Source organism: Tursiops truncatus, chromosome 5 (assembly GCF_011762595.2).
Source record: "Tursiops truncatus isolate mTurTru1 chromosome 5, mTurTru1.mat.Y, whole genome shotgun sequence".
NCBI lineage: Eukaryota > Metazoa > Chordata > Mammalia > Artiodactyla > Delphinidae > Tursiops > Tursiops truncatus.
Window position 1 is genome coordinate 72585587 of NC_047038.1, and position 24731 is coordinate 72610317.

Sequence of the window (24731 nt, forward strand, 5' to 3'; positions counted from 1 at the left end):
GGTAGAATTCACCAGTGAACTAATCTGGGCATGGTGTTTTCTGTTTTGAAAGATTATTACTGATTCAATTTCTTTTAACTGTAGGACTATTCAGATCATCTATTTCTTCTTGTGTGAATTTTGGCAGATTGTGTCTTTCAAGGAATTGGGTCATTTCACCTAAGTTATCGAATTTGTAGGCAAAGAACTGTTCATAGCATTCCTTTGTTATCTTTTTAATTTCCATGGGACTTGTAGTGATGTCCCCACTCTTTCATTTCTGATATTAGTAATGTGTGTCCTCTTTTTTTTTCTTAGTTAGCCTGGCTAGCACCTTGTCGATTTTATTGATCTTTTCAAAGAATCAGCTTTTGATTTTATTGATTTTCTCTACTGATTTCCTATTTTCAATTTCACTGATATCTGCTCTAATTCCTATTTCTTTTCTTTTGCTTACTTGGGTTTAATTTGCTCTTCTTTTTCTTGTTTCCTAAGATAGAAACTTAGATTATTCATTTTAGATCTTCCTTCTTTTCTAATATAAGCCATCAGTGCTGTAAATTCCCTCTAAGCACTGCTTTTGCTGCATCCTACAAATTTTGTTAAGTTGTTTTCATTTTTAGTTACTTCAAAATAGTTTAAAATTTCTCCTGAGATTTCTTCTTAAACCATGTGTTATTTAGAAGTTTGTTTACTCTCTATGTATTTTGGAATTTTCCAGTTATCTTTCTGTTATTAATTTCTACTTTTATTCCATTGTGGTTTGAGAGCAGATATTATATTATTTCTAGTCTTTTAAATTAGTTGAGATTTGTTTTATGATCCAGTTGTGGTCTAATATTCACATGTGTGAATTTTCCATGTAAGCCTGAGAAAAATCTGTATTCTGCTATTGCTGGATGAAGTAGTTTACAGATGTCCACTATATGCAGTTGACTGATGGTATTGTAGAGTTCAGCTATGTCCTTCCTGACTTCCTGCCTGCTGGATCTGTCCATTTCTGAGAATGGTGTTGAAGTCTCCATCTATGATAGAAATTCATCTATTCCTCCTTGTAGTTCTTGCCTCATGTAGTTTAATGCTCTGTTTTTAGGCATACACATTAAGAATTATTATGTTTTCTTGGAGAATTGACCCCTTTATTATTATATAATGACTTTTATCCCTGATAACTTTCCTAGCTCTGAACTCTGCTCTGTCTGAAATTAATACAGCTACCCCTACTTTCTTTTGATTAGTGTTAGCGTAATATATTTTTCTCTATCCATTTACTTTTTATTTTTTTTTTAAATTTTTTTGGCTGCATTGGGTCTTTGTGAATGCATGCAGGCTTTCTCTAGTTGCAGTGAGCAGGGGCTACTCTTCGTTGCAGTGTGCAGGCTCCTCATTGCGGTGGCTTCTCTGGTTGTTAAGCATGGGGTCTAGGCACATGGGCCTCAGTAGTTGCAGCATACAGGCTCAGCAGTTGCAGCACACAGGCCCTAGAGCATGCGGACTTCGGTAGTTGCGGCACATGGGCTCAGTAGTTGTGGCTCGTGGGCTCCAGAGCACAGGCTCAGTAGCTGTGGCGCATGGGCTTAGTTGCTCCGCGGCATGTGGGATCTTCCCGGACCAGGGATCTAACCCATGTCCCACTGTGCCACGAGGGAAGTTCTATTCATTTACTTTTAATCTATCTGGGTCTTTACATTTAAAGTGGGTTTCTTATAAATAACGTATAGTTGGGTCATATTTCTTTTGATCCACTCTGTTAATCTCTTTTAATTGGTACATTTAGACCATTGACATTGAACGTGATTATTGATATAGTTGGATTAGTATCTACCATATTCATAACTGTTTTCTCTTTGTTTCCTTTTATCTTTGTTCTTATTTTTGTCTTCCAATCTCTTTTTGCCTTTGTGCTTTTAACTGAACATTTTATATGATTCAATTTTCTCTTCTTTCCTAACATACCAGTTTTATAGCCTTTTTTTTTTTTAAGTGGTGGCCCTAGAGTTTGTGATATACACTTGCAACTGTTCCAGGTCTACTTTCAAATAACATTATGAAACTTCACAGGTAGTGAGTCCCTTATAATAATAAAAAAATGATCTTAATTCCTTTTTCTCCCATTCCTTGTATTATTGCTGTCATTCATTTCACATATATGTAAGTATACATATATATATCATAAGCATAAATATGATATATAGATAAGCATACAAATGTATTATAATGTTGCTATTATTATCTTGAACAAACTGTTCTCTATTAGATCAATTAAGAATAAGAAAAATAAAAAGTTTTTATTTTACCTTGACATTTCTTCTTTGATGTTCTTTTCTTTATGAAGATCTTAGTTTCTGACCTATACTATTTTCCCCCTCTCTAAAGAACTTCTTTTATCATTTCTTGCAAGGCAGGTCTACTGGTAACAAATTCTCTTTTGTTTGTCTGAAAAAGTCTTTATTTCCCCTTCACTTTTTTTTTTTTTTTTTTTTTTTTTTTTTTTTATTTTTGCTGTACGCGGGCCTCTCACTGTTGTGGCCTCTCCCGTTGTGGAGCACAGGCTCCGGATGCACAGGCTCATCGGCCATGGCTCACAGGCCCAGCCGCTCCGCGGCATGTGGGATCTTCCCGGACCGGGGCACGAACCCGTGTCCCCTGCATCAGCAGGCGGACTCTCAACCACTGCGCCACCAGGGAAGCCCTCCCCTTCACTTTTGAAGGATTATTTTTCAGGATACAGAATTCCAGGTTGGTGAGTTTTTTCTTTCAATACTTTAAATATTTCACTCCATTCTCTTCTTGCTTGCACAGTTTCTGAGAAGAAGCTGGATGTAATTCTTATATTTGTTTTTCTATAGATAAGATATTTAGATATTTTCTATAGATAAGATATCCCTCTGGCTTCTTTCAGAATTTTTCTCTTTATCTTTGATTTTTCTGCAATTTGAAAATAATACACCTAGGTGTTAATTTTTGGCATTTATCAGATATGCTTGGTGTTCTCTGAGCTTCCTAGATCTGTGACTGTGTGTCTGACATTAATTTGGGGAAATTCTCAGTCATTAGTGATTCAAATATTTCTTCTGCTCCTTTCTTCTCCTTCTATTATTCCCATTACACTTTATGTTACACATTTTGTAGCTGTCCCACAGTCCTTGGATATTCTGTTCTGTTTTTGTTTTATTCTTTTTCCTCTTTGCTTTTCAGTTTCTGAAGATTCTATTGATATATTCACTAGCTCAGAGATTCTTTCCTCAGCCATATCCAGTTTCCTAATAAGAACATCAAAGGCATTCTTCATTTCTTTTGCAGTGTTTTTTATCTCTAGCGTTTCTTTTTGATTCTCTCCTTGGATTTCCATCCCTCTGCTTACATTGCCCACCTGTTCTTGCATTCTGTCTACTTTATCCAATGCAGCCCTTAGCATATTAACCATAGTTGTTTGAAGGTCCCAATCTGATAATTCCAACATCCCTGCCATATCTAGTTCTGATGTTACTCTGTCTCTTCAAATTGTGTTTTTTACCTTTTGGTAACCCTTGTAATTTTTTGTGATAGCTGGATATGATGTACCAGGTAAAAGGAAGTGCTATATACAGACCTTTAGTAATGTGGTAGTGAGGTGTAGGGGTTGGAGAAGAATTCTGTTGTCCTATAATGAGATCTCAGAGTTTTAATAAGCAAATGCCTCTGGACTGTGAACTTCAGAAGCATTTCTCAGTCCTTTTCTCCTCCCTTAGGTGGAACAGGATGGCTGGAGTGAGCTGGACTTGGGTATTTCCCTTTCCTAGGTTCTGATAATACCCAGCAGGTTAGGCTCTGTTTAACTACTTTCCCCTGAGGGTAGGCCTTCTTGAGAAGAATAGAGTGCTCTGGCATACTTTAAAATGGTTCCTTTTCCCTTTTGAAAGCCCAAGGGGAATTTTTCTCGTATATTTATTGTATAAGTATAGTCAAGTTCCTGGAGGTAAATATCCTAACACTGTAGGGGCTGTCCTACAACTGGATTTCCCTGGAGTTTTCAACTCTCTGAGTTAGTTCTTCACATTGAGCCTCCAGCAATTCGTCAATTACAGCTCCTGTTTCCCTACCCAGCACTGGTCCTTGTGGCAGTTTCCACTTGTGAGTCTCTGCTCTGAGGAGCTGCAACTCCCTGTGTTTGTCTGTGGGTCTCTCCAATCTCAAGAGCAGCAGTTTGCCCTCCCCTCTCTTGCAATCCAAGGAGGGTTGTTGATTTTTTATTCTGTTTAGCTTCTTGTTTGTTATGCTGGAGTGGAAATTTCCAAGTTGTGAAACTAGAAACCAGCAGTCTGTTTATGTGATTTTTATTATCCTGATCACAAACCATTTCATTTAAAAGGGCCCCCATGACATTCTAAGGGAATGCTTTTAAATGCTGAGCAACTCATTCTTTGGGATACCCAATTAATATTGTTACCCTTGTGCCATAGAAGGCCACATGGAAAAGCAGAAGAACAGAGACGTCTCGTCAGACAGACATGGCTACAAATCCAACAAATCCAGGAAAGCCTGCTTTCCAACAGGCTAAGTGACCTTGGACAAGCTATGGCGACTTCAAAGAGCTTCAACAGCCACATCCAGAAAAGAAGAGCTGCTTGCAGAATTATTCTGGAGATTAATAATAAAGCATATATATATATATATATATATATATATATATATATATGAGATGACAGATGTTAACTAAACTGAGTATGGTAATCATTTCACAATATATGTTAAGTCATCATTAGGCTGTACACCTAAAACTTACACAGTGCTGTACGTCAATTATATCTCAATAAAACTGGAGGGGGGAAGATAAAAATAATACAGTATATAAAGCCAGTGCTTAGCAAGTGAAATCTATTATTATTACTATCAGTCAGTCTCAAGGCCTTTACCCTTGCTACTCTCTCTTCCTGGAACCCTTCCCCTCAGACATCTGTGTGGCTGCCCCCTCACCTCCTCGGGTCTTACTTAAGTGCCACTTCTCTGGGAGTAACCTGACAAATTACAACAGTCTTCACCTAATCCCAATTTACTCCATCTCCCTTCTCTGCTTTATATTTCTCCATAGAATTTTCACCATCTATTTCCTACATATTTTGTTTATTTATTTACTGTCTGTCTCACCTTACTAAAATGCTCAGTGAGGCTAGGATTGTTGTCTGTTTTGTTCACTGCTATATCCCTAGTGTCTAAAATGTGTATGATACGTAGTAGGAACTCAATATTTGTTGAATGAATGGATGACTGAATAAATAGTCTCTGAAATAATCACCCTAGGCACAATACAGTTTTTTCTAAGTCGTCTTTCCTCAGGTGCACTTTTTTTGTTCTGGTGGTAAAAACAAACAAACAAAACACATAGCACAAAATTTGCCATTTTTAAGTGTACAGTTCAGTGGCGTTAAATACACTCACATTATTGTGCAAACATCACCACCATCCGTCTCCAGAAATTTTTCATCTTCCCAAAGTGAAACTCTATGCCCGTTAAACACTAACTCCCCAAAGCCCCCTCCCCCAGGCCCCAGAAACCACAACCCAACCCTACTTTCTGTCTATGAATTTGACTACTCTATATATCTCATTTAAGTAAAATCATAAAATATGTATCCTTTTGTGTCTGGTTTACTTCAGTTAACAAGATGTCTTCAATGTTCATCCATGTTGTAGCATGTGTCGGAATTTCCTTCCTTTTTGAGGCTGAATAATATTCCATTGTGTGTATACACATTTTTAATCTATCTATCGGTAGACATTTGGGTTGTTTCCACATTTTGGTTATTGTGAATAATGCTGTTATGAACAGGGGTGTATCAAATGTACTTTTTATAGAAAGTAAAAACAGAATGAGGCCTTAGAGGTCATGGATATCATTGGCCAATATGCCAATGTCCTTTCTTTGCCTTAGTGGCAAGTAGAAAAAAATCTGTGAAGCAAATTAGCTGCTTGAAGAATAGAAATCATTAATTCTACATTGGTAATGCCTAATATATTTTTCCTTCACGCTTGTGAAACATGCCTATTGTATGAAAAGGTCCACAGAGAGATATGAAGGTTGGAAGACAAAACAGAAAGAAGATTTGAACTTACAAGAAAAAAAATTGAGACAAATATAAAGTAATTCCCTAGCTTGAAAAAGGCAAAGTTTCTGAAAATGAGGAAAAAGGATTATGGCAACCTGAAGTAAAATAAAGTGCTTTCCCTACTCCTCACACAAATGGTGATATGTGAACACAGGAAGCAAGGTGGAGCCCATTCACCACCAAGGCAGCCAGCAATCAAGACTTGGCTTGAAGGTACTAGAAGGACCAAAGATCATATCCTGAGGATCAGAAGTTGCTGTAATATCGAAGATGCTGACAAAGAAAGACTCTCCACATACTGGATTCTTTGTAATCTAGGCCCACACAATAAGATTAAACATTTAGTGGTATTTGGGAAAAGGGGTATGTGGGGGTGAATGGAAGAAATATAATAGAAGAGTTGTGATTCTGTAAAACACTAACTTCATGGCTTTTACCCCTTATAAAAAAATGAATGTGTTATACTATTAATCAGCTCTTCCTCTGGAAAACCTTTCTAACCTGCTCCATCTGCTCCATCTTTGCTTAGAATTCCTCATCCTCCTTTTCTACCTGGTAATTCCTACTTATTCTATAATATCCAATTTATACGTCCCCCTCCTCTGAGAAGTCTTCTCAGACTGGTGAGATCCTCAGCATCACAGATACTGATGTTTCCTCCTAGGCATCCCCATAATATTTTGTATCCTCTTCTAGAACTTAGCCCACTGTACTATAATTATTTGTGTACATGACTTTCCCATTTGGCTACCATGTCCAAGGCACATGTTTCATTTATTTGTAGGTTACCATCTCCTAGTAACTGATCCAGCTGGACTTGAACAATGACAGGGGAAGCAAAACTAACTTATGAAGAATCAACCAAATATTTTGCAGCAACACTGATATGGCCAAAGTATAAATAACAGATCAAAAAATTCCAACCCTAAAACAGTGTCACATTTCAAGATATCCAACTGGCCAGTTGCTTCTAGGCATTTCCAGATGCTACTTGTAATCTGGCAAGTGAACCAAGACACTTGATTTGGGTTTTAATTTTGTTGAAAAATCATGTAAAAATTACCTGGTAACCTAGGATAAAGACAGTGCCAGATGCTAAAATTTTGCATTAATTAAACTGTCCATCAAAACCAGGAGAAGAAAGGAAGAGTTTTTTCTTCATATGAGACTAATCTCTGTAACTTGAAATGTTTACCCCAAGAAAGCACTTCATTATTTGAAATTCTCAAGATTAATAATGTCATATGTTTTATTTTCTTAACAGCACAGATTATTGGTGGGCTATTTATTATTAAAGGGGGACCACAGTGTTCTAGAGTATTACTGTGCTAGATACTATGATAAGCTCTTTTGCTAAAATAATGCACACACACAATACAATCATTTATAAATGATAATAAACACGTTTTAATTCATTGCTGGCTTGTAAGAAAGTAAAGAAAATCTGTTCAGGCAAACAAACTAAAGCACAGTGAGGTGGCAACCAGTGAGCTGAAACCAGACTTTGGTTAATGAGCCAACAGAAAGCTGGTGTTGCCTTGGGGAAACTAGTGGCTTTTGCATAGGAATCCAGAAATTTGGCCTTGAGCACCCTTCAAGGTGAGAGAGCTGAATCTGCATTTGCTACGTTAATTCAGGACACTGAAGTGGACTACAGCAGTCGTGGCATATTGGTAGTGTCCCTAGAGACCCTTAGCTCCAAGGGAGGAGCCTAACCAAATCATCTCTGAAGGAACACACTCCTCATTCAGGCCTGCAGAATTACCAAATGTTATTCTCCCACAAATGAGCTCACAACCAAAAACTATAAAACACTCAAGGAAGCAAGCCATGGATGAGTCAGCAGACACACCATTAGCAGATTCAGACCCAGTGACTTCAGGACTGAAATTATCAACTAAAGAATATAAACTGATTATATATAAAATGTTCAAAGAAGTAAAAAGTGAAATTTTTTTAAAGGTGGGAATAATAGACTATCAAAAATAACCTGAAGTTTTTTTTAAAAAAAGGAATAAAGCAGAGTTTTTAAAAGAGAAAAACACAGTATTTGAAATTCAAATTCAAATGTTGACTCCAAATACTGAAGAGAAAAATAATGAAATAGAAGATAAATCTGAAGATATTACCATAAATATGGCAAAGAAACAAAAGACAAAAATATGAAAAGATGATTAAATTAGAAGGTCTAAAACAGGTCTAATTGGAGTCCCAGAGTGAAAAAAATAGAGAAGAGACATAATACTAGCAGATATAATACATGAGAATTTTTTAGAATTGAAGAAAAGCATAAATCCACAGACACAAGAAATACAATGTATACCAAGCAGGGCAAATGGAAAGAGATCCACAATTAGACACTGTAACAGTATAATGAAATTGTAAAATAATAATAATATAAACAGATACACACAAACACAAATCTGAAAAAAAATCAAAGAAAAATGGATTACAGTTAAAGGAATTGATATTACAGTGACTACAGATGTCTCAACAGCAGTAATAGAGACTGGATATAGAAGGATAAATAATATTGTCGAAGTCCTGAGTACTAGTCATCTTTGTGCAGTTAGCTCCTATTCTATTGCCAATCACACCCTAAACTGCTCAGAAAACACTGGTTGAAGAAATCAACTTATTCTTCATCTCTATGCCAATTAAGTGATTAAATTAGCCACTAGGAAGAATAAACCGAGACTCATAGTAATGAAATCTGAAATTGGCTTATTTCCTCATTTTTTTAGAGTCTTGGGGCGGGAGAAGGCAATAATACATTCACCACAAAGTGAAAAACATCTGCTAATATGAAACAGTTAGTCCCTGTACCCTACATCTCACTCCTGCTCTCAGTCAAGAGAAATGCCTTTTATTCAGCACAGTTGGCATGGAATGTTTTTGCTTATAATAAAGATTCATATCATCTACACAAATGCTGCTGCCTGTACTGTGCAGCACAGATGGCCGTTTTGAATGTTTGTGACAGACCATTGCACCACACTGTCTGAAGAAAGTCTGACTCAGCTCCAATTTCAGTTTACTTTGGGGTTTCAGGTTCTGCTGACTGCACACCAAACTTTTTTCCCCAACAATGGCTGCACATATTTAGCCATCCCCATAGAATTCCACAGGAATTTGAATTGAAATTCAGGAATGCGTAAGGTACCTAACAAATAGCAAAAACTTCAGATCACTTTTAGAGTTAATAATTTTTCCACTAAGTAAAAAGCAAATACTATTAGTACAGAAATAAAATTTATTTCTTAAAACAAAGCCATGTAAGCTGATATATTGTAGCTTCGTTTGAATTTCCTGTTTTTGGAGACTAGGAAATTGGATGTACAATTCACTTGAGACAAAAATTGTAGTATTTTCCAAATTATCCAAATATAAATGCCTCAAAATCCAACTAAATTTAAAATTTCATTTGCACATGGAGTGAGACTAAATAAATGGTTTAATCTGTAAGTAATTCATTGAGTTCATATGATAATCATGTTTTTCTGAAATCTTTCCATTTTCTTTAGCATTTATTGTAGGCCAAAATTAACTCCTGAGTTAAGTGAAATATTACCATGAATCATATTTATATTTGCAGTTAGTTTATTTATGCCTTGTCTCTTTCTTTTTTTTTTTTTTCCAAAAGGAAAAAAATAAGACAGTGAAAAAGGAGCAGTGACTAATTTAGAAACACTGTGGTATCTTTAAATTTGCCTCTATGGAATATTTTATCAGACTACAGGCCATGACAGTTTTAGAAATTGAAAAGCACGTATCTATCATGTAAAACAACTGCCCCTTCCAGTGACTTTGGATATGTCACTTAGGCACTGTCCTCATCTATAAAACTAGAGCACTGCACAAGTGAATTTCAAAGGTTCCTGTTCCAGCTTTACAATCTCATGATACTTATGGAATCTTTACACCTCCAAGTTCCTGCCTTCCTTAATTATTCATTAAGAATCCATCACCAGGGCTTCCCTGGTGGCACAGTGGTTAAGAATCCGCCTGCAAAGGTCAGAGACACGGGTTCGAGCCCTGGTCTGTGAAGATCCCACATGCCACAGAGGAACAAAGCCCATGTGCCTCCACTACTGAGCCTGCACTCTGAAGCCCGCAAGCCACAACTGCTGAGCCCGCGTGCCACAACTACTGAAGCCCGCACGCCTACAGCCCGTGCTCTGCAACAAGAGAAGACACCGCAATGAGAAGCCCACGCACCGCAACAGAGAGTAGCCCCCGCTTGCCACAACTAGAGAAAGCCCGTGCGCAGCAACAAAAAAAAAAGCCAAAAAAAACACAGCCAAAAAAAAAAAGAATCCATCACCAAGGCTGTGAAATCATAACCAGAGTGATGGTTTGTTGCCAATTCCATTCTTTATAGCTCTCTACCTTCCACATAATAGCCCATTTTCAATTATTTCTATCTATTCAAATGATATTTCTTCACTTTATTTTACAGAAGTTACATTAAATTGAGCAAGACCTCTCAATGTTGAAGATAATAATGGAATGTACCATAACAAAAATGTATCATTGAATATTTAGATTTAAATTAAATAACACAGTCAAACTAAAAACATGCCTATCTCCAAAAACTTCTCCCGAAAGTCTGCAACTTAACGCGTAAGTAGAATACACTTTGCTAAGCTGAAAAATATTAGATAGACTTTTAAATAAAGATACAGATAATCTGTATCTGAAAATACAGATAACACCGAAAGGAGATTCATTTTTGTGAACTGATGGAATATAGTACATAGTTGAAATATATTGCTCAAACACACCTTCAAGCTCTCCTTGGGGCTTTTTGGGAGTGAACCAATGCGATACCTTGGGGAGGAAATGGGACTATTATCTTGGCCAGCAGATCACTGAGGCAACACACAAATGCTCTCACTCCCACCACACCGAAATCACCTCTACTCCCATAAGCCTAGAGGAAGGACCCGAATGGGGAAAATGGAGCAACCGCCAGGCTCAGCAAGTGGGCATCTGAGGACAAGCCTTCTAGATCACTGTCCTAACTCTTCCGTGAGCAGGCTGCCAGCCAGGTGGGTCAGACAGAAGCACTTATCAAACATGTCGACATAAATGAAATCAAATGTGCTTCCCCCTCCTCTACTTCATCTTCCCTTTCTATTAGCTTTATCCCCCTCTTCTCCCTTCTCTTCATCCATTCTTACATTTATTTAACAAATATGTATCCAGGCACTAGGTGCTAGACAGAAGGGACATGCCCCCTTACACAGCTCATTGTCTAGTGGGGGGAGTGACATATGAACAGCCAATTACAATACAGAGGGTTGGTCTGAAGCTAGTGAATAGAATTCCTGATGTTATGGTACAGTACATTTGAGGCACCCAATCCAGAATTGGGAAATCAGGTAAAGTTTCCTGGAGGAAGTAAAGACGATGAAAAATCTGGAGGAAAGATGGTCAGAGAGTAGACTAGGAGAGGGGAAAGAGGATTAAGGAATGTTTTTGGAAGTCAACATAAATCAAGGGAAAAAATCCTAAGAAATGAAAATTACCATTTAGCAGGATTATAAGAACATACCCAAGCTCTGGGGCTCTTATGAAAACTTCCATCTCCCTTACATTTTGGTTATTTGGATGATGGAGCTACATTCCATTTCTACATCCACAGGTGGCCTGAGAGAACAATAGGCTGTCTGCTCTTGGCTTCATAACTGCATGACACTGACACACAGAACAGTTAATCCGAGCAAGTACCACAGTTAATCCGAGCAAGGACAATGACGCAGCCAATTCCAACAGCATTTTCTGATATAACAAATGCCTTTCAAAGATTACTAAATTAACTAGGAGATGTAATCTACTCCAAAGAAATGTCCCATAGAAATAAGTAATTCATTTCACTGACTTCAGTGCTGTAACTAATAGTAATAGCCATTTTAGTAGAGCTTGTTTCCTATGCCCCAGTATTCTACGTCCTTACTTCACGTAGTAATACAAACACCCCTTTAGCCTGGCACATGGCCACCCAGAAAAAGACTACATTTTCCAGCCTCCCTTGCAACTAGGTATGGCCATGTAACTAAGGGGTGACCAGTGGGATGGGGAGCTGTGGTGATAGGTGGAACTTCTGGGTCATGATCTTAAAGGGAACATGCTGTTCCCACCACTACCTTTCTGTCCCCATTTTTTTAATCTGTGGGATAAGGAAATGCTTGTGAAAGTTAGAGCAGCTATTTGGGATCATAAAATGGAAATATAAAAACAACCAAATTGAGGATGCCTGGGCCCCCGGCACCAAGAAGCTGCCTTATTAGTCGCAGACCACTGATGGAGATTCTTACATGAGAGAGAGTGATATTTCTATCTTGCTTCTGTCTACCGTATTTTAGAGTCTACTTATTATAGCAGCCTAATACGTATCCTAACGAACTGGACCATCATCTGCCTTGTGAGTCCAAAGGCCTTTCCAGATGGTCGGTGCACTGCCCCGAAGCAAATATTTGGCAACAAGGAACTCAAACTCATCAACACCTCATTTTTGTACTTATTATTTGCTTCATGTCAAATGGCAACAGTGTTAAGCAGAAAGAACAAACTTCATTTGTTATCATGAGTCCTTGCAGAAGCTTGGAAACTCTTTACTCGCTCTAATATACCCAGGCCGCCCATGAAACAGTCTTTCTAGCAGCTACAAGAGATTAGCTTTCCTGATGAGCAAGCATTCTCTTTGTAGGTTGTTTTATTGTGATGATTTTGACTCATCTCTTACTCAGGGTGAGAAAAACTTTTAAAACAAATTAAATGAAATACAAAAATGGCCTCCCCAAACAGAAGCCAGTGAACATTATCAATTGCTAATCAACTCTTACACATTACAGAGTCTATTACCTCAGGCCACAGGGGCTGACTCAGTGGGACTCACAATTCAAAGGGAAGTATGGATAGTAATGAATTCTCTGGAAATAATCCTTTGCAATATTAAGTTCAAGACAAGAATGTATATAAGAACCATATCACAAAACATCTTATCTTACTCCCTTAAGTAGTAGAACCATGGCAATTTTGACCTAGAATAATATTTTGCACTAGCAAACCAACAGACTGATATCCTTAAAAATATCGGTCTGAACAGGAAGCTAGTATTTTTAGATAGATTACAGAAGCAATTTCCAATTTTCAATATACTTTGAATTATAATACACGATATCCTTATTTGTTTGATTTCAAGTAGCTCTTCATTACGCAAAGTGCTTTCACAAATTAAAATTTTAAAATTTTAGCTGACCTAGTAGAGAAGGGAGAGAAAAACCTCCCAGGAAGATGCAGGGACTGTGCTGGACTCTGTGGATCCCAGGAAGACAACATTATCCGTGACCTCAAACTGTTCAAAGTCTAATGAGGGAGGCGGGGTAAGGGCGGGCTGGACAGAGACAGGCCCTCAAACCCAAGCACGTGCAGTGTGGTATTTGCCCTAACAGCTGTCAACAAAAGCTGCCATGTGGGGCACAGAGGAGGGGTTGATTCTATCCAGAGACAAGACCAGAAATATTCACAGAAGAAGTGACATGAAGGATGAGCCGTTATGCATGGCACCCTCGAAATCTTTCAGAATGAAGGATTAGTACTGTGAAGCCAGAGTAGAGGTTCTCAACCTGAATGATACTGTCTCTCTCGGGGGCATCTAGAAATGTGAGTTGGGGGTGGTGAGGGGGATTGACGGAATAACTGGGGAGCACTACAGGCTTTAGTGTGAAGGTGGAAAGGGGGGCTAGGGGCACTAAATATCCTTCAGTGCCCATGGCAGACTTGCACAAAAAAGTCCAAAGTGCCAATTGCATCTCTCCTGGAGGACAGGGTAGGTGAAGTTATGTGGTGGGATAAAAGACAAGGGTGAAAGTGTCTTCAAAATGGCCTTTATAATTTTTCTCTCTTCTCTCCCATTATGCAGGCTGTACTCCCCAGGGCTGTACGATATGGCTGTATACTGTTCATTTAGGGGACACAATTAAAATTATAGACATCATAGATTTGTATATTGATTATGAACATTTTCCAGCAGAAGCAGTGGAGTGAATTGAGGAAAGAGGACCTTTTCTTATTCCTATTAAGATATCATCTAGACTAGTGGTAGTTCTATTTTTCTCTCCATCTCCACACATGTAACAATGACAACTGGTCCTAGTGGGGAAGGAAGTGATAGTTCTGATAAGTATAGATGGAGGGAAGAGAAGAGTAAAGCAGATGGTCTGGTTTCTCACTGTGTCCCACTCAAGTGTTCCATGAATGTTAAAGATTATCAACAGCTGAGCCCAGCCTTCGGTCCACCTACACTGACCTTGTGCCTGTAGCCTGCCCTCAAAGCTTGGAACTGGCTTCTAGTCTCAAGGTATGATAGAGCAAGGTCTACCGGTCATCATCTATTTGACCTAGTCCTAGCCCCAGGTTTCACACTGCTATACAGTGCTGTTCCCAAGTTCCCATTCTGGGTTTCAAGTTTCCTGCTTCCTGGTTTCTGATTACTGTTCCCTGGCAGGGGCCTACCTCCAACGGAGAGAGTCCTCCAAGCACCCAGGTCGCCCAAAAGCAAAGGTATCAAACACGGTTTTTTAACTCTATTCATTGGCTAATTGAATTATTCCAATACATTCATTTAAGCTACTAGTTACTAAGGGTAATTTAAAGCGTGCGTGCATCCACACATGCACATAACTGAAAATACTTAAATTTAACTGTGATTACAATCTATGAGTGAGACCGTCAGACACTCTTAATTAAACAGAAGTCTAAGGTTAATTTGTAACAAATGAACCTTTTTCAAAATAAAAGCATGATACATAAAAGTTAATAAAACTGGCTCCACATTAATTAAATTTATTTTCCTTCAAATTTATTTGCCCCCCTCTGAATGCAACATGAATAGCCTTGTGAAAGCAAGGTAGAAAATCACAAAATATACAAATCAGTAGCTACTAACAAAAAAATCAAGAGGGATACTCTAACGTATAAACAAACGTCTACAGATAGGACTTATTCTAGAATCAGCATTTTTCAAGATTTTGCTCAAGTTGTGATCAAGAAGGCAATGCTTAACATTGACCCAGCTCTTAACAGCATGCCAGGCACTGTCCCACACACTCCGCAGGTTAACTCATTTGATTTTTACAACAGACCTATGAGATGGTTCTATTATCATACTCATTTTACGGTCTGAGTCCTTCCCATCCTTCAAGGTCTGGTTTAAATTTTACTTCCTCACAAGTCCTTTAATTACGCCTACCTCTCCCTTTCCACTATTTTATTTGTCTCTCTTTTATAGGACTTACCACAGTTCACCTTAAAGTTCTTTATGTATGTTTCTCTTTCTTGCCATTACATCACAAGTTGTTGGAGAGGTAGACTCTATCTCATTCATTGCTGTATGCCCACACGGACTAACAGAGATTCTTGCACAAAGTACATGCCCAGCAAATGTTAGTGGAACTAACACTAGCATTAATAGAAGAAAGAAAAGAATTTGGCAGCAGCTTTAAAACAAAGAATCATGAATAAAAAGCAACTAGCAATTATTCTCTGTGTCTGCAGATGAGAGACCAAAGAGATCCAGAGATTATGGGATAAAACATTTAATTAAATAATAGGTAAACAGGTAACCATAATTATACTGAAAGAAAACGGGAATGTTTACATAAGCTTGAGAGGTGGAAGGCATTTCTAAACATGACACCAAAAGCAAAAGCAAGCAAAAGAGGAATGAAATAAATGGTCAAGATTGCCAGCTCTGAGTCAGGCTGCACGAATTCAGTTTCCAAGATGCCATTTAGGAGTCAATTTCTTCACTGTAAAATGGGGGTGATAATAATCATACCTGCCTCATACATTTCACAGGGTGGAATGAATGAGATAAAAGTTCTTACCACAATGCCTGACACAATGTCTTCCATAAATGTTTAAAAGCAAACCAACAGAGGAAAGATAGATGTGACTGCATAAAAATGCCTTTGTATTCTAAAAAGAGTATCTATAAATAAATATATATCAAATAGCAAACAGGATGAAAAAAGATGGATATCCTAAATATATAAAGAGCTTTTACAAATTAGCAAGAAGAGTAAAACCCTAATAGAAAATAGGAAAGCAGAATTGAGCATTTCACAAAAAATGAATATATACAATCAAATGACCAAACATGAAAAAATATCCACCTTAATTAAGCAATTGAAGGGTGTTAGTTAAAATGAGATATAAATTTTGCTGATTAAATCAGCAATACTAATGATGGCATGAAACAATGGCATGCTGACAGAGCTTTGTGAAGAGTTTAAATTTGCACATTTCTATAGGACATTTTGCCAATGAGCATCAAAAGCCTTAAAAAGCCTTTTTGACCAAGGAAACCTATGGAAACCTTTTTATAACAAGGAAACCAAGGAAACCTTTTTATAACAAAGCAATAATCAAATATATAAAATGAACCCTTGTTTATAAGAGTTAAAAACTGGGGCTTCCCTGGTGGTGCAGTGGTTCAGAGTCCGCCTGCCAATGCAGGGGACACGAGTTTGTGTCCCGGTCCGGGAAGATCCCGCACGCCGCGGAGCGGCTGGGCCCGTGAGCCTGCGCGTCCGGAGCCTGTGCTCCTCAGCGGGAGAGGCTACAACAGTGAGAGGCCGCGTACCGCAAAAAAAAAAAGAGTGAAAAACTGGATGAGAATAATTTTACAATGCCTTTACAACACTGAATACTGTAATCTCATGGAAGATATTTAATGTCATTAATGAAAAAAACAAATGCTATAACAGCATTACTACATGATTTTATTTTCATTAAAAAACAATAACAGAATATGTGTGTGTGTTTATACAGACACATAAAAAAGATCTGAAACATACCAAAACGCTAACATCAATTGTCTTTAGATAATGAAATTATGGGTGCCTTTGGAAAGCTATAACATATTCTAAATTTTTTGATAAATATATTTTTGTAATGAAGAAAATAAAAATTGTCTTTTTCAAAAGAAAAAAATTAACCATTAGGAGATAGTCCTGCCCTATCATTCAGAGACCCCTGATGTTATATGGTGTTCATCACCACCAATCAATGGTGGCTGCACTGTGCTCCTTGGAAGGGGCATACAAGAATGAGAATCAGCCTACAGGTTCTATGGGTATATAAGCATTTCAAGTAGTGCAACGGAAAAATTCAATTAAATAGCAAACCAACTCAAGGGAACATCACATGCTTAATGGTTAAGTGGCATTAGGGGAAAAAAAAACAAAACCCACAACTAAGCAGTACTGGATAAAGTTAAAACTTTAATCTCATGCTTACTCAGCAGCAAAAAGAAAAAAACAAAAACAAACATTAATTATGAAAGATTTAGTGATCTGTATGGTTATAATTCTAGAAACACTTCAGTGTGTGTTTATCTATGCTATAACTCATTGCTTTCTGCAAATTTAAAGGGACCTCTTGGCTGACAGTTCAAATGCTTGGTCACAGCTAAGGGAAAAAAATCAGTTCAATCACTTCTGGAAACAGGCAAAAGGAGAAGGTCCTCATGCTTCAAAAATGGTGTGTGTGTGCGTGTGTGTGTGTGTGTGTGTGTGTGTGTGTGTGTGTGTGTGTGTGTGTGTTTAGTGTGCCTTTCCAACTTTATAATAAATCTAAGAAAGGCCCAACTTCAGAATGAAGCCAGTCTGAATACAAATACATTTAACCCCCTCCTCCCCACATGGAAGGGAGGTAGCACGCACAGCACTGTGTCACTAGATTGTACACTGATTCATTCTTACAACTATTACTGAACAAAGGTCTCAAGAGTTCAGAGTAGACCTATGGTATTGACTTGTGCCTTTTAAAACTAATGAAAGAATAGATCCAACTGAAGATTCTTAATTTCATCTAGTAAAGTAAATGTTGAACACAAAAGGCTAAAAAAAAAAAAAAAAAAGAGAGACCAAGTAAATAACTGCTTAAATTGCTATCCATTGTCTACCCACGTAGAGTGGTCACTTGTTTTCTTCTGCCCAGCATTGACTGCCCCTTCTCTGGTTAAGAGCACCCAGGTTTCCTTTGGGGGACTTCTGCTCACATTTTGGCTCATATGATGGGGATAACCTCATTCCTAACCTCAGGAACTAATGAGTAACCCAGGAATGGTCATGCAATATATTCATTCCCCTGGACAGAATGAATATTCAGCAGCCACATGGCCCAGGCCAGGACCATCTGGGGCAAGAATTATGAGACTTGAAACTTTTCTTTAAACTCTTGGGAAAGAAGCACATCTTTTCTTCCCTAGCTCCATGCATAGAGAATATAAACCTATTGCTGCTGGGGGCATCTTTGCCATCACTTGGAAAGAGTCTACCTAAAAATGAAACTAATAAAGAAGGGAGTAGAACCAAGAAACAGACTCCTAATAAACTATTTTTTTTTTAAGTTGGGTCAAACCATGCCTGAAGCCATTCATCATCATTTGATTTGGATTTCTGTCACACAAAACCAAAAGGAGACAATAAATATGGGGAAAGGGAGGCTAGACGGTTTTCTCCTCCCTCCCCAGCTGATCTACCTGTCTTAGTCAGCTGGGGCTGCTTTAACAAAATACCACAGACTGGATGGATTAAAGAACAGACATTTATTTCCCATAGTGCTGAAGGCTGGATGTCTGAGATAAGGGTGCCAGCATGGTCAGGTTCTGGTGAGGATCCTCTTCCTGGCTTGCAGAATTTGCTGCCTTCTTGCTGTGTCCTCAGATGGTAAAGAGAGAGCAAGCTCTCTGGTCTCTCCTAGTTAGAGCACTAATCCCATGGCGAGGATCTCACCCTCATGGCCTCATCTAAACCTAATCACCTCCAAAAGGCCCCATCTCCAAATACTATCATACTGAGGGTTCAGGTTTCAACAAATGAATTGGGAGAGGACACAAATATTTAGTTCATAATACTACCTAAACTGCCCTTAGACACACACAAAAATAGACTGGAGGAGTTTATACTATGACACTTCCAAGCACACCTGCGTAACCCTTCACTGTACCAGAACCCATCATTAGAATGTTGGCTATATCCTTTATGTATAACACTGCTTACTCCAAAGCCTAGTCCAGTGTCTGGCACATAACATCACTCAAAAGTATCTGCTGAAAAATGAATAACATGATATAAAAATAAACAGGAGGGGTATAACATACAGGAAACTAGAGATTCTTTTTTTGACATTTTATTTTCTTTATTTCATACTAAATCTTTGAAATCAAGTCCATATTTTATGCTTATACTACATTTCAATTCAGATGCTAAATTTTCATTACAGATGTTTGATCTGTATTATTTATTTATTTATTTTTAAACATCTTTATTGGATTATAATCACATTACATTGTTGTGTTAGTTTCTGCTGTATAACAAAGTGAATCAGCTTTACGTATACATATATCCCCATATCTCCTTCCTCTTGCGTCTCCCTTCCTCCCACCCTCCCTATCCCACCCCTCTAGGTGGTCACAAAGCACTGAGCTGGTTCCCCTGTGCTATGCGGCTGCTTCCCACTGCCTAGCTATTTTACATTTGGTAGTGTATATATGTCCATGCCACTCTCTCACTTCAACCCAGCTTACCCTTCCCCCTCCCCATGTCCTCAAGTCCATTCTCTACGTCTGTGTCTTTATTCCTGTCCTGCCCCTAGGTTTTCAGAACCTTTTTTTTTTTAGATTCTGTATATATGTGTTAGCACATGATATTTGTTTTTCTCTTTCTGACTTACTTCACTCTGTATGACAGACTCTAGGTCCATCCACCTCACTACAAATAACTCAATTTCCTTTCTTTTTATGGCTGAGTAATATTCCATTGTATATATGTGCCACATCTTCTTTATCCATTCATCTGTCGATGGACACTTAGGTTGCTTCCATGTCCTGGCTATTGGAAATAGAGCTGAAGTGAACATTGTGGTACATGATTCTTTTGGAATTATGGTTTTCTCAGGGTATATGCCCAGTAGTGGGATTGCTGGGTCAAATGCTAGTTCTATTTTTAGTTTTTTAAGGAACCTCCATACTGTTCTCCATAGTGGCTGTATCAATTTACATTCCCACCAACAGTGCAAGAGGGTTCCCTTCTCTCCACACCCTCTCCAGCATTTATTGCTTCTAGATTTCTTTATTATTTTTTTTATTTATTTATTTATTTATTTTTATAGATTTTTTTTGATGATGGCCATTCTGACCGGTGTGAGGTGATACCTCATTGTAGTTTTGATTTGCATTTCTCTAATAATTAGTGATGTTGAGCATTCTTTCATGTGTTTCTTGGCAATCTGTATACCTTCATTGGAGAAATGTCTATTTAGGTCTTCTGCCCATTTTTTAATTGGGTTGTTTGTTTTTTTTGATATTGAGCTGCATGGGCTGCTTGTATATTTTGGAGATTAATCCTTTGTCATTTGCTTCGATTGCAAATATTTTCTCCCACTCTGAGGGTTGTCCCTTCGTCTTGTCTGTGGTTTCCTTTGCTGTGTAAAAGCTTTTAAGTTTCATTAGGTCCCATTTGTTTACTTTTGTTTCTATTTCCATTACTCTAGGAGGTGGGTCAAAAAGGATCTTGCTGTGATTTATGTCATAGTGTTCTGCCTGTGTTTTGCTCTAAGAGTTTTAAAGTGTCTGGCCTTACCTTTAGATCTTTAATCCATTTTGAGTTTATTTTTGTGTATGGTGTTACGGAGTGTTCTAATTTCATTCTTTTACATGTAGCTGGGCCAGTTTTCCCAGCACCACTTACTGAAGAGGCTGTCTTTTCTCCACTGGATACTCTTGCCTCCTCCATCAAAAATAAGGTGACCATATGTGCATGGGTTTATCTCTGGGCTTTCTATCTTGTTCCATTGATCTATATTTCTGTTTTTGTGCCAGTACCATACTGTTTTGATTACTGTAGCTTTGTAGTATAGTATGAAGTCAGGGAGCCTGATCCCTCCAGCTCCGTTTTTCTTTCTCAAGGTTGCTTTGGCTATTCCACGTCTTTTGTGTTTGCATACAAATTGTGAAATTTTTTTCTTCTAGTTCTGTGAAAAATGCCATTGGTAGCTTGATAGGGATTGCATTGAATCTGTAGATTACTTTGGGTAGTACAGTCATTTTCATGATGTTGATTCTTCCAATAACATGGTATATCTCTCCATCTGTTTGTATTGTCTTTAATTTCTTTCATCAGTGTCTTATAGTTTTCTGCATACAAGTCTTCTGTCTCCTCAGGTAGTTCATTCCTAGGTATTTTATTCTTTTTGTTGCAATGGTAAATGGGAGTGTTTCCTTAATTTCTCTTTCAAATTTCTCATTAGTGTATAGGAATGCAAGAGATTTCTGTGCATTCATTTTATATCCTGCTACTTTACCAAATTCATTGATTAGCTCTAGTAGTTTTCTGGTAGCATCTTTAGGATTCTCTATGTATAGTACCATGTTCATCATTGTTTGTTTCCTCTTTAGTTCTAGGTCCTTGTTAAACGTTTCTTGTATTTTCTCCATTCTATTTCTGAGATTTTGGATCATCTTTACTATCATTACTCTGAATTCTTTTTCAGGTAGACTATTTCCTCTTCATTTATTTGCTCTGGTGTGTTTTTACCTTGCTCCTTCATCTGCTGCATATTTCTCTGTCTTCTCATTTTGTTTAACTTACTGTGTTTGGGGTCTCCTTTTTGCAGGCTGCAGGTTCGTAGTTCCTGCTGTTTTTGGTGTCTGCCCCCAGTGGGTAGGGTTGGTTCAGTGAGTTGTGTAGGCTTCCCAGTGGAGGACTGGAGCCTGTGTTCTGGTGGATGAGACTAGATCTTTTCTTTCTAGTGGGCAGGACCGCATCCGGTGGTGTGTTTTGGGGTGTCTGTGAACTTATTATGATTTTAGGCAGCCTCTCTGCTAATGGGTGGGGTTGTGTTCCTGTCTTGCTAGTTATTTGGCATAGGGTGTCCAGCACTGGAGCTTGCTGGTCATTGAGTGGAGCTGGGTCTTTGCGTTCAGACGAAGCTCTCTGGGAGAGCTCTTGCCGATTGATATTACATCGGGCTGGGAGGTCTCTTGTGGTCCAATGTCCTGAACTCAGCTCTCCCACCTCAGAGGCTCAGGCCTGACACCCGGCCAGAGCACCAGACCCTATCAGCCACACAGCTCAGAAGAAAAGGGAGAAAAAAAAGAAAGAAAGAACAAAAATAAATAAATAAATAAAATAATGTTATTAAAATAAAAAATTGAAAAAAGTTATTATTAAAATAAAAAAGTAGTAAAAAAAGAGAAAAGAGCAACCCAACCAATAAACAAATCCATCAATGATAATAAGCACTAAAAACTAAACTAAGATAAACATAAAGATCAGAAACTAGTCAGTCGCATACAGCAAACCCCAAGTCTACAGTTGCTCCCCAAGTCCACTGCCTCAATTTGGGATGATTCATTGTCTATTCAGGTATCCCACAGATGCAGGGTACATCAAGTTGATTGTGGAGATTTAATCCGCTGCTCCTGAGGCTGCTGGGGAGACTTCCCTTTCTCTTCTTTCTTTGCACAGCTCCTGAGGTTCAGCTTTGGCTTTGGACCGGCCTCTGCCTGTAGGTCGCCTGAGGGCGTCTGTTCTTCGCTCAAACAGGACGGGGTTAAAGAAGCAGCTGATTCGGGGACTCTGGCTCACTCAGGCCCGGGGGGAGGGAGGGGTATGGAATGCAGGAAGAGCCTGCGGTGGCAGAGGCCAGCGTGACGTTGCAACAGCCTGAGATGCACCATGTGTTCTCCCGGGGGAAATTGTCCCTGGTTCACGGGACCCTGTAAGTGGCAGGCTGCACAGGCTCCCGGGAGGGGAGGTGTGGATAGTGACCTGTGCTTGCAACACAGGTTTCTTGGTAGCGGCAGCAGCAGCCTTAGTGTTTCATGCCCGTCTCTGAGGTCTGCACTGAGAGCTGCGACTCGCCCCCATCTCTGGAGCCTGTTTAGGCAGTGCTCTGAATCCCCTCTCCTCGCGCACCAGGAAACAATGGTCTCTTGCCTCTTTGGCAGCTCCAGACTTTTTCCAGGACTCCGTCCCAGCTAGCCGTGGCGCACTAGCCCCCTTCAGGCTGTGTTCACGCAGCCAACCCCAGTCCTCTCCCTGGGATCCCACCGAAGCCCAAGCCTCAACTCCCCACCCCCGCCTGCCCCAGCAGGTGAGCAGACAGGCCTCTCTGGCTGGTTAGTGCTGGTAGGCACCGATCCTCTGTGCGGGAATCTCTCCGCTTTGCCCTCCGCACCCCTGTTGCTGCGCTCTCCTCCATGGCTCCAAAGCTTCCCCCCCACCCGCCACCACCCCCTGTCTCCGCCAGTGAAGGGGCTTCCTAGTGTGTGGAAACTTTTCCTCCTTCACAGCTCCCTCCCAGAGGTGCAGGTCCCGTTCCTATTCTATTGTCTCTGTTTTTTCTTTTTTCTCTTGCCCTACTCAGGTACGTGGGGAGTTTCTTGCCTTTTTGGAAGTCTGAGGTCTTCTGCCAGCGTTGAGTAGGTGTTCTGTAGGAGTTGTTCGACATGTAAATGTATTTTTGATGTATTTGTGGGGAGAAAGGTGATCTCCATGTCTTACTCCTCCGCCTTCTAAGGGTTTTCAAAACTAGAGATTCTGACGTTACAGTCCAACACTTAATCAATCTGAATTACCTCCTGATATAGTCAACCTATTCTTCATCTTCTCTTTAGCCCAACATTCAACTGGCACAAAATAATTTAATAATGGAAAATAATCTCCATTCAGTGGCCTCTTCTATTTTACTAACTGGGGAACAGTTCTGAAATTTTAGTGGAGACAGATGCTTGTGTGTGTGCGTGTGTGTGTGTGTGTGTGTGTGTGTGTGTTGTGTATGTGTCCTTATCATAGCCTATAAAGTCCCACAGGGTCTTTCTGACCTCATCTCCTTCCCATGCCTGCTTTGCTCCAGCCACAAAGGCCTCCTAAGTCTTCTCTGAAAACACCTGGCACCTTTCACATGAGTACCTTTGCTTTTGCTATAAACCTCTGCCCGCAAATGATCTACATGACTTACTGCCTTATCTCTCTTTAGGTCTTTGCCCAAATGTCACCTTCTCAGTGAGGCCTTCTCGTCTATTCTATTTACAAAATTACAAATTTCTCCACCACTAATACTTCCTATTCCATACCATTCATCACCTTTTAATATACTACATAATTTACTTATTTATTTTCTTTATCATCTATCTCGCCACACCAGAAGATAAACTCCATGAAAGCAAAGATTTCCATATGTTTTTTGTTCTCTGTTGAACCCCCAATGCCAGGGAAATAATCAATGCTGGATAAATGAATAAAAGAATTATTCTATAATAACCTAAATGGGAAAAGAATTTGAAGAAGAATAGATACATGTATATGTATAACTGAATCACTTTGCTGTACACCTGAAACTAACATAACAGTGTTAATCAACTATACTCCAATATTAAATAAAAATTAAGAAAAAGAATATGAAACAGTAAAACCACAGCTGGATTATTAAATGCTCTGATTCAAATTAAATTAAATATGAATAGTTTCCAGTCCAATAAGCTACAGTAGGTTATATCTGTGAACTCTTCCAGAAGTTGAAACCAGAGATTTGCTGTATTTTTAAAACGAGAATTGCTATAAAAAGGTCCCTGAGGGCTTCCCTGGTGGC

The 24731-nt window shown here is 38.9% G+C and overlaps 1 protein-coding gene across 5 annotated transcripts in view; it reads right to left on the minus strand.

The window, feature by feature from the left end:
* The window catches only part of SCFD2 (sec1 family domain containing 2), a 411837-nt gene that overhangs the window by 266231 nt on the left and 120875 nt on the right, over positions 1–24731 (minus strand). The gene's annotated exons all lie outside the window — the stretch shown is intronic.